The sequence below is a fragment of the Bicyclus anynana genome, chromosome 13 (assembly GCF_947172395.1).
Source record: "Bicyclus anynana chromosome 13, ilBicAnyn1.1, whole genome shotgun sequence".
In the NCBI taxonomy this organism is placed as follows: domain Eukaryota; kingdom Metazoa; phylum Arthropoda; class Insecta; order Lepidoptera; family Nymphalidae; genus Bicyclus; species Bicyclus anynana.
Window position 1 is genome coordinate 12,866,216 of NC_069095.1, and position 11,338 is coordinate 12,877,553.

The window sequence follows — 11,338 nt, forward strand, 5'->3', positions numbered from 1 at the left end:
GTATTATATTTATCAATTTACTTTCGACTTGCCACAGCTTCACACGGGTCCTAATGAATACACTATTTTTAATAGAACTCAAAACTTAAAACACTTTGTGATTAGGGTAAGTCCAGGATAGATGCCCCACTTTTCGAAAATGCTAAATAACTCCGAATTTTATAATCTTAGAGCATTGCGTTCTTTGGGAGATATTAAATATATTTCTTAATGTTCTATATTATCTGAATCTTTCTGATATAGACTGTGTAGATTTTGTGTAAATTGTAATTTTATGGACCTCTAAAAAATGGGATAGACGCCTACTGTGGCGGATAGAAGACTTATCATGAAAAAACTTCTGAGGATAGGTGCCCTTAGTGGGGATTGGCGACTTAGATTGAACATTGTAATTGGTTTGTTCTGAAATCAAACAACTATATTATTATAATCAGTCTTTATGGTGTTTTATATAACTTTCATTTTCATTTCTTGGCCATCTTTGTCAAAGTTATACTTTAGCTGTAGATTTTTTGCAAACTGGTATGCTAACTGACGTATTGCTGTTCGGTCCAGCGGAAATCCAGCTTCTCCTAATTTGAATGTAAGAGCCACGGGTCGTTTTTTGTTATTACAGCATGTTTTCATAAAACAAATAAAAATAAATGCTGGATATATATATATTTTTTCAGTAATAATTATGCCAGACAGTAACTACAATGATATGATGCAATACAATACAAAGTAAAAGTAATTCAAATTTAAAACAACAACACATACAGTAACTTTAAAAATAAGAATTGCTGTTAACGGCAAATCTTCGTCTTAATATTTTAGATGGTATTCCTTATATTCTAGAAATCTGATTTACGCCTTTCTCTCCCGTTTTCATCTCTTCAAACGCTGCTAGCATACTGTCTTCGGTCTAGGTTACAGTACGAGGGACAACACCCTGTTTCCTTTTATATTTACGAGGCATTTTGCTCTCCTGCAACAACACAACACTTATAATAAACAGTCGGGGATAGTTGCCCTTAGGGACATCTATCCTAATAAAAAACGGGGCAACTATACTTTTTGTAGGGGATAGATGCCCTTATCAATAAAAACAAAAGTTGAGTTCCAATTACTATAAAATATATGAGTTTACATAGGCTAATCTTCAATGCAAGCAGACAAATAGAAAAAAAATTGACATTATAAGCGAGAGAAAAAATACACTGTTGAAAGAACTTACGAATCTTATTTTGGCGCCTTTTGTCGTCTCACCGCGGAACATTTTTACTCACACAGACGAAGCGCATGCACTCCGGTCGAAATTCCTCCCGACACTAAGGTTTGCAGGGGGAGGACTCGTTACTTACAGTAAAATTTAACTCCTACAGTGCTCCTAACATAGTGAAATAAAAATCAAGTCATCTATCCCACTGGGGCATCTATCCTGGAATTACCCTATGGGATTTTAAAAAAACGAGTGCGTCTCGGGCCCTGCTGCCGTATGCGTGAGAGAAAGGGAAGCTAGACAGAGTGAAGCTGTAACGCGTTACGTTACGAAGCGGTTTACCCTCCCATAAGGAGTTATCACTTCAAAAACTATAGGTTTTTTTTACCGACGGGGATCAAACTGATGATCTCTCGGTATTGAGTCCGGGTTTTTATCTGTGGAGCTATCGAGAAAATTTATAGATAGACTGCCATAGACTACCTATATTGGAAAAATCTCGAGATCAGAGGTGAAAAGGCAAGCATGTCATTTCTTAGCCGCTTATAGTCTTGTTCAAATGCACATTGCCAAGATGCTGTGCTTCGAAAAACGAGACGAAGAATTTTTTTCGATCTATACTTATTTTTCTATTGCAGTTTACCTTACCTACATTATATTTTGTCTTACCTCGCACTGTCTACAAATAACAAGAGGTTCCAATAGATATTTATCTAAACACTGCTGATCAAATGAACCCATAGATCAACCATAGATACAGATAGAGCATCTTGTAGACGTGCTGATGCGTTAATGCACGCTCTGTCACCTCTAAATGCCGCATTATCTTCATCCCTAAACACCCGAACAAAATTATCTATACACCCCCAAAAAACAACTTCCACCCTTATAACCAAAGCAATAAGGCTTAAAACTTTAAAATTTATCGGAAAATAAAGAAGGCTGTTATCTCCAAAGATCACACCTTCGTGGTAAAAGGTGCTGGTATAATCAAAACATCTTAAAGTAATCCATTGTCATTTTATTTGTAAAGACTCCTGGGACACTTATGTCAAGCCACCCGAGTCCAAGACACGCGACGAAAGATAACACAAATCTCTAATTCTTGTTAGGTAATATCTATTTATTTAATAGATTATGGATTATTTTTTAATCACAAACATATAAATACATAAGTGTTTATATACCTACTCGTGTATCATAGTCTATTTATTCTACCTAACATCTTAATACCATTACACTTTTCTTCCTTTCTTTCTGTAATTATAAGACTTCGTCTTACTAGTCCAGATGTGGTCTCAATAAAGTGCCTACTTAGACATAAAAAATACATGATAGATATGATAATATCGTACAAATACGTATCACATAAAGCATAAAATAAAAAATGACAGATTGCATTTTATAATCCATATAAACAAGTAGGTACTTACTCAAAAGTACCAACTATATATTTTATTAGTACGTACTTTTAAAAGAAAATTTTATAGAAGCTACCTGGATTTTCATGCATTTTCCTAAGGTCGTAATTTTCAAAACATAGATAGGTATGAGGTACAATTCCACTACAAAATCAAGCTCGACGACTTAAAACGATTCTAGTGGAATAAAACTATAAACAAAATTTTCCCCGTTCGAAATCCGAACAATCTTCACACCAATCCAAAACGGGCGTTAATTTTAACACCAACAGTAGCTTATAAAAAAGTTGCCATTATCTATGGATAATATAATATTATCTGTGTAGATATTATTATCTGTGCAAGTATTATTCACGTATAAATAGTGTGGGGATTAGACTGAATGCGCTATTGTCGACATGTCATTGTCGTTTGCATTATGTGCGAATATAATGATATCTCAGAGTTACATTGGGTTTGGGTGAAAACCATTTGCATAAAATAACCGACACAGAAAAAGTTAATTTTGAAAGATCCCAAGTATTCGTTAGCTTCTTATCCTATAACATGTCTGTAACTTATGATTTAATTTAAAAATAAAATAAACAAGGATCCAAAACAGTAAATTTGAGCACTCTACCTACTGAGACAAGTCACTATTTAAAAACCTACTTACTACTAATCTAAATCGGTTTTAGATAGTATGACTAAAAGTTGATATAATATGACTTAATATCAATAGGTATACAAAAAAAAATATTAATTAAGGAGTTAATATAGTTAGCATACGGAACCCAATATTTATTACTCGTTTCTGCCTCTATTTTTTTAATATTTATTTTCGCGCAGTCTCCTTGAAGAGGATTATTTTGGGCCGATGGTTAGGAGCAGCGAACAAATATTTATAGGACACTCAGAGGCGCATCATAATCGGGCCAGACCATGATCTCTCCTATTATGTCCCGTATAATATCAGTAAATATAGGGACACCGTTTAGTTATAATGATATTTTATACACATAGCTTTAGTCTTTTAGACTTAGACGGAATCTTATTTTAAGAATTTTGGTTTATAGGAACCAAATCCGGGTCCTCGTCATCCGAATTAGCTGGACGTTCTGTTGTAGGTTGATTGTAGGTTACCTATGTTATAAATAAGGTATTAAAAAACGTCACCTCTACTTTGTTTACAAATTGCAAACATGTTCAAATTAAAAAATAATAATAATACGTAGGTGGTCTGCTTGGTTATTTTACGTAGGTATATTATTAAAAACGATTCTGGAATTTGAATGGTTCTTGGTTAATTTTCATTTGAATTAGGTACCTTACTTGTACCCATTAATGATTTTCGGAAATTTTAATATTAGAAATTTTACGAGCTTAGTACGGCAAATTCTGTTGTCGTACCTACCGTAAATATCAAACGAACATCCAAGTTAAGTTGGATCATTATTAGGTAGGTATATGAGTTGGTTCATTAGAATACAATATGATTTTTACAATGTAGTTACCAAGTAAATATGGAAACTTAAAAAAAATATGAATAATGAAGCAAAGAAATTTAATAGAACTGACCTTTATAGAGCCGTGATAGCCCAGTGGATATGTCCTCTGCCTCCGATTCCGGAGGGTGTGGGTTCGACTTAAGTCCGGGGCATGCTCAACACCTCCAAATTTTCAGTTGTGTGCCTTTTAAGGAATTAAATATCACATGTCTCACACGGTGAAGAAAAACATCGTGAGGAAACCTGCATACCAGAGAATTTTCTTAATTGACTGCGTGTGTGAAGTCTGTCAATCCGCATTGGCCCAGCGTGGTGGACTATTGGCCTAACCCCTCTCATTCTGAGAGGAGACTCGAGCTCAGCAGTGAGCCGAATATGGCCTGAGAACGACGACCTTTATAGTGTTTCGTCATGAGATCTCCAAGCGCTAATTTGTTTATGAATAAATAAATAAAAAAGTTTCAAGTAACGCTCCATCTTCGGTAATTTGCATTCTCCTTTCTCTCGTAATAAGTATAATTTACGTTAATGTATCACGATCCTAACACACTACCAGATCTCCACTTATGATAACTATATCTGTATTTGTTGTACATTATCGTTACGGTATATGAAACTGTATTTTTTATAAGTAGTTATAATATAAACTGAACCAGTGGCGTAGCTTGCCTTGGAGGGGCTCTGTATCAAAATTAGTTGCGGGCCCCAAATGACGAGCAGCAAATGTCAAAAATCTCTTTATCAGTTATATGTTTTTTTTTTCTAAGGAAAGCGCCAAATGAAATGAGATTGTGGGTTAAATTTTACTAATTTTTGCTTTTACACTTAAGGGCTACCGGGGCCCCTGTAGTCCTGATGCCCCATATCATTGATACGGCTTATACGGCGAAAGCTACGCCCCTGAACTGAACAATAATAGATAATATTATCTACTGTTCCACATGATGATTATCTGGTTAAAGCTGAAAAGGAAAAGTATCAAATACTTGCACCTTGCTCACGGTTTTGAATCAAATATTATGGTTCCGATAGTCGTTTCAGTCAATGGTCTTATACCGAAAAGCTTCGATCAACACCTTAAGGAGCTTTCGCTAAACTGCTGGAGGTATTGATGGAGGATCCTCACTCTGGAGCCATGACCGCCGGTTGCTTGGGCACTCATATGTCCCGCAGCAAAGAGGGTTGATTTTTTTTGTAAAATTTAAATAGGTATTAAATAGTGTTTTATGTTTTTATACCTGTTTTATTTTGTATTTTATTAACATTGATAAAAATAAAATAACGACAAATAAATAAATGAGAGAAAAAAAACTGAACTGAACTAAGCAGATGCACCTAATTCGATGTGAAAAATCGTCGCCTGTAAACATGGCATGGCATGGCATGCAAACAGGCCTGCAAGGAAACTCATGCTACATACGATGTCATCATCATCTTCTATGGACTTCCAAATGGGTTTCGAGTCTCCAACATCCAGAGGCTCCCTACAACTCAGTTGCCATCGGTGCACCTAAGGGTTCACCAATACTACGCTTTCCGATGCAGAGTCATCTTTCCATCACCATTTGACTGCCACATCCATCTTTGTCTGAGGTATGTCGTTAATAAGATAAAGATAAATATACTTTATTTGCACACCACAAAGACAAAAACAAGTGAAATAAAAAACAAATTAAGAAGAGATCAGCATACAAAAGGCGGCCTTATCGCTAAGTAGCGATTTCTTCCAGGCAACCTTCGGTTTAGGAAAACTTAAGGACATCAGCAGGTGGCGTAAAACAAAAATAACCATAGTATTAGTAATACACATACATACAAATAATTTACATCCTAATACATAAACAATATTACACAAATACCTACAATAATGAATAAAATACATATCAAAATATACTAATAAATACCTTATATTGAAAAGAAATAATATATACAGATCGTCTTTACTGCACCAGATAATGAGTCTTTACGGCATTTTTAAAAATGACCAGTGTCTTTGATTGCCGTATGTTTAAAGGGAGAGCATTCCATAACTTAACGGCTTGCACAACGAAAGAATGTTTATAAAATTTCGTCTTATGCACGGGTAAACATAGAGTTAGTAATCGACACTGTCTCAGTTCAGACTGCACTCCCTGAAACGTAAATTTCTCCTTCAGATACACAGGAGATTTTGGATTAAACAACACACAGTACAAAAGTGAAAGTACATGCAGATCCCGGCGACGACGAATAGGGAGCCACTTGAGCTTCTGACGGAATTCAGAAATATGGTCATATTTGCGTAGGCTAAATATGAACCGAATAGCAAGATTTTGAAGTCGCTCAAGTTTATTGAGTTGGTCCTCAGTTATATTTAGATAGCTCGCGTCCGCATAATCTAAAACCGAAAGAAGAAGAGAATGTGCTAACATAACTTTAGTAGGAATTGGTAAAAATGATCTTAAACGTCTCAGTGAGCCAAAAGTAGCAAACATCTTTTTACTCAACTCTTTGACATGCACGCACCACGACAACTGGTTATCAAGATGAACCCCAAGATCTTTAACTGTGTCACAAAAAGGAATAGTGGTACCATTATACAAAACTGGCCGGAGATCTACCCAATCAACTCTTGAGATGAGGGCAGGACTACCAATAATAATGGCCTTAGATTTTAGGGGATTTACCTTAAGCCCATACTGTCTGCTCCAGATATCAATTGCGCTAAGGTCACAGTTTATAGCAGAGACAGTTGAGTTTAGGTTCTCAAGAGATGAAGAGCGGTATATTTGGATATCATCTGCATACATATGGTAAAGAGAAGTTATATTTTGAGTGATCGAATTAATGAAGATAGAGAAAAGTAATGGAGATAACACGCCACCCTGAGGTACCCCTGCCGTAACATCGCACCAAGATGAAAAGAAGTCATCAACCCGAATGCGCTGCTTACGGCCTTTGAGGTAGCTCTGAAACCAGTCTATAACCGATGGAGATATGTTAATAGAGCGTAATAGACTCAACAAAATGTCATAGTCTACAGAATTAAAAGCATTACTGAAATCAAGCAGAACTAGTACAGTGAGTTGTCTATTATCCATCGCCCAACGAATATCGTCAGTAACTTTAGTCAAAGCGGTAACCGTACCATGACCAGGACGAAAACCAGATTGTAATGGACTTAAAAGTAAATTTCGGTTTATGAATACGGATAACTGCTGGAAGACAAGTTTTTCAAGGACTTTAGAAAGGAACGGCAAAATAGAAATTGGACGGAAGTCAGAAAACGTTGTGGAACTAATTTTTTTAGGAAGAGGAATAATTTGTGCATTCTTCCAAGCCTGTGGAAATTCACTGGAATAAATGGAATAGTTGAGGATATGTGTAAGAACTGGGGAAATAATATCAATGATAGGAATAATCATATTACGGCTTACGCTATCAGAACCAACAGCATTCGAAGCGATAGACAAAATACTCTTCTTAACATCACATTCGGTAAAAGATTCGAAAGTAAACGGAAGAAAATCTGGTGTTGGTATAGAAGAAAGAGTGGTAAGAATGGACTCCTTTTCGGTACTGTCAATTGTATCGGAAGTAGAAAAATGTTTATTGAGAAGTTCTAAATCAATATTTATAGGATTGTTCGAAGATGATTTTCCAACTCCAAGTGTATTAAGAAATTTCCAAGTTTTAGCGGTGTCACTATTTTGTACAGATTTATAAATGTGGCGTCGTTGAGCATCTCTACACAATGTATTGCAGCGATTCCGGGCTTTGTGATATTTTAGACGATTAATATCGGAGTCCTTCGTTTTGTACTTTTGCTTAGCTGTATTCTTTTTATGCATTAACAATTTAATTTCCTCCGATAGCCAAGGAGCAGGCAAGTGCTTCATTTTGACAGGTTTTACTGGTGCATGCATATCGTAAAGTTGAGTAATCAAAGTATTAAAAATGTCCACTTTACGATCGAGAGTGTCTGCACTTGTAATGGCAGTCCAATCTAAATTATTTGCGTCCTCGCAAAGGCGACCTTTATCAATCCCTGCAAAGTTACGCTGCAGAAGAATTTTTGATTTAGCTTTAGGAGGACGTATTTTATAGGAGAGATAGATCAGATCATGATAAGAAAAAGAATTGGCAGGACATTGACCGTGCTTAAAAACGAAATCAGGAGATGAGACAATAATGACATCTAGAAGTGAAGGACTACAACCAGGAGAGTAATGTGTAGCAGCAAGAGGCAGGACAGATAAATTACAAGAATCAAGAATAGATAAAAACTTCTTGCTACGATAGTCATCCTTTTGTAAACATGTATTGAAGTCACCTAAAACAATAGAATGACTATACAGAGGAATTAAATTTTCCAATAAAATTTCAAAAGAGTGAAAGTAATTAGGTATAGAAGGGGGACAGTAAAATACTCCAAGAAGAATTTTAATATGTGAAAGTTCGACTTCCAGTAATAAATGCTCAGCTGCATCAGGTAAAGGAGGTTGAGTAGACGAACTAACAATAGAAAAAGGAATGTAAGATCGTAAGTAGATCGAATGTATGTTGTTGAGCTATGTCGGTAACGTTGGCTCTTCTGTGGAGTGTGGATCATCTAGTTTCTGATTCGATAACTCAGAGCAACTCCAAGCATAGCTAGCTCCAACGCCCGCTGAGTCACTCTGAGCCTTCTCATGAAGCCCAAATACAATGTACTGTAGTAAGTACCAAGACTATTATTTAATAAGTAGGTACTTACGAACCTACCTAATCTCTTTTGTACAACTGAACGGTATCTCTCTCTTTCTAGCACGATACTCTAGATAGAGAGAGATAGAGCTTGGAAACTCAGGTTATCAAGTTAAAAAATATCATTTATCAAAAAACTAATTTATTGACACCTCAATCATCAAACTCGCTTAACTTGGGCGCTTAGGCGGAACGTACCTTCTAAATGACTGTCAAAATCATAACCCTTTTGAATATGCCATAGTGTAGTATAAAAGACAGCTGTGTACAACAAAAATGGCTACTGTACTGACTCATAAAATGTATATCTTACCCTCATTAGTGCCATAATCCTTTGCCAAAGAAAGCAACAACGCTGCATTGGCGTATAATCCGCTCTACCATTCCGCTGAATGAACTATTGTCACGAAAACCAGAAGCTACCAACTTTTGTTGCCCCCAGAAAACGAAAATTCAAACAATTTTGAATCGTATATATCAACTAATAAAGTTTGGCGATGTTGAATGTATTACCAATCTAATGTTGTCGTGGAGAAATGTTCTACGAAAGTTACTTTGTAGAAAACTGGGTTAGTCCCCTAATCCGTCCTAGGCATATCCGGCATCAATTACTTTGCGTGCATTTTACAATGGCGGATTATAAATGAATAAAAAAATGTCACAACATCCTTTGTTCAAATCCGGAAGGACCATAGAGAATTAAGATCTTGCACAGATTAGTAGAGATTTTTGGTAATGACTCAAAATTCATTAGAACCTTTTTTATCTTGCACAACATCGTCCCTTTGCATTATGGCTCTTTTAAATTGAAGTTTTTTCTCACGAGGTTTTATTAGGGGACATAAATCGTATTATGTAATAACTGGAGGTGGCTTTATTAATCTTAAGACTATCTTCTATGCCGAAGAGGATCTGACTAGACTAGGTTTAAACTCAATACTGGACGTTAACTTTGATTAAATACTTATCTATGGTAGGAAACAAACTTCCAAATTTTATAAAAAAATACAGAAAAGTGTCACTTGCACTCGCCCAGGGTTTCCGAACAAATCATTCTTCATTCCCTAGATAAGTGGTTTTAACAGACAAATAGATGGTCAACAAAGATCCTTTAAGGGTTCCATTTTCCCATTAGAAGTACGGAACTCTAAAAAAAAGAAATTCTGGCCAAGTACCCCAAATTCTTCGTCCATAGATAATCTGAGATTTTTTATTTGAAAAGCACTACTGATGACCGAGTTGCAGCTCCCATCACTATTCCCTAGATGTTTACTCTGAACGTTACTAAATTCCTGCAACATCAATTACGTGGCATGGGTTTTAGTTTACCCAACACCCAAACAGTTTGCTAACAGTCTCGCTAACGGGATCCCGATAATGTTTCAGCGAACACTGCGCTCTGAAATTAGCGCAAACTAAGCTCTCGGCTCACAAAGGAACGTAATTGCTGTTAGATCCCACCTGCCATCCGAGCTTATACGTGCTTCTACCAACATTATGGACCTATATAATCTCTGTAAATCAGTGGCATGCAGATGAATTTAGAATAGGGTGGGTAGGTATAATAATTATAGTACAAAATAAAAAAAATCTTTTCCAATGCAGATTCGTAAAGAATCCACATGGTAATTAAGTACCTACTTATTATAGGCTTTTTTACGTCAGTGAAATGCATGTCATTGCTCTATTCCTAGCTAGTTGTGTCTATACTCAAAAGGGGCTTGGATTTCAGAGATACTATAAACGAGGTACAAAAACATCTATTAGGATCATTCTGAGTATTAAAACGACCCACTACAGCACCCTTTAGTATTTAGCTAGAATAAGTATATAGAGTTTGTAGTACTTGTTTCTTCTTTTCCGTTGATTACGCGTATGCAGTGGGGGTTTTTTGTTTTTATTATATATTTCTTTTTCGGGCTTTCTAGTTTCTTTGATGACTTGAATACGTTCTTCCTTGTTACTTCAAGGATCCAAATAAGTATATAATTAGAACGCTTTTTAACGTTTTATGTTAAACACATACCTACTCGTATACCTACATGTTGCTATATCTTTTTACGAACTATTATTTAATACTTACCCTACCCTACCCTACGTAAGAAAAAAACAAAGACAAATTCTTCCTTTTTAACCGACTTTTAAAAATGAGGAGGTTCTACGTTCGGCTGTATGTATGTTTTTATTTACGGTTTGGATTATAGGCGCGCCAAAGAAATGGACATAAATACATAATATGCTCGAAAAACATTATCGAGTACCCTCCTTCTGACGCAGTCGAGTAAAAAACAGAAGAAAAATATTGTTATTAATAGCTACTATTGCCATCTGTATACAATAGTAGGAAATATTGGGATCTAAGTACATACTTACTACACTAGATGTCGCACCAGTCATTGTATTATTAAAATTACTAATTTATCGATATTTATCTCAAAACAATAATTCGTTTACTTATGTAAAAAAATATATAAATTATACTTTTACATATTTTTTTACATAAA

General features: G+C 35.6%; 1 long non-coding RNA gene across 1 annotated transcript; it reads right to left on the reverse strand.

Annotated features, from left to right (window-relative positions):
- Positions 1–643: 643 nt before the first annotated feature.
- Positions 644–1,438, reverse strand: LOC128198638 (uncharacterized). The gene is made up of 2 exons (XR_008251370.1): positions 1,217–1,438; positions 644–967 (listed from the first exon to the last, which is right to left on the reverse strand). It is a non-coding gene; the product is annotated as an uncharacterized LOC128198638 (long non-coding RNA).
- Between the last annotated feature and the right edge of the window lie 9,900 nt (positions 1,439–11,338).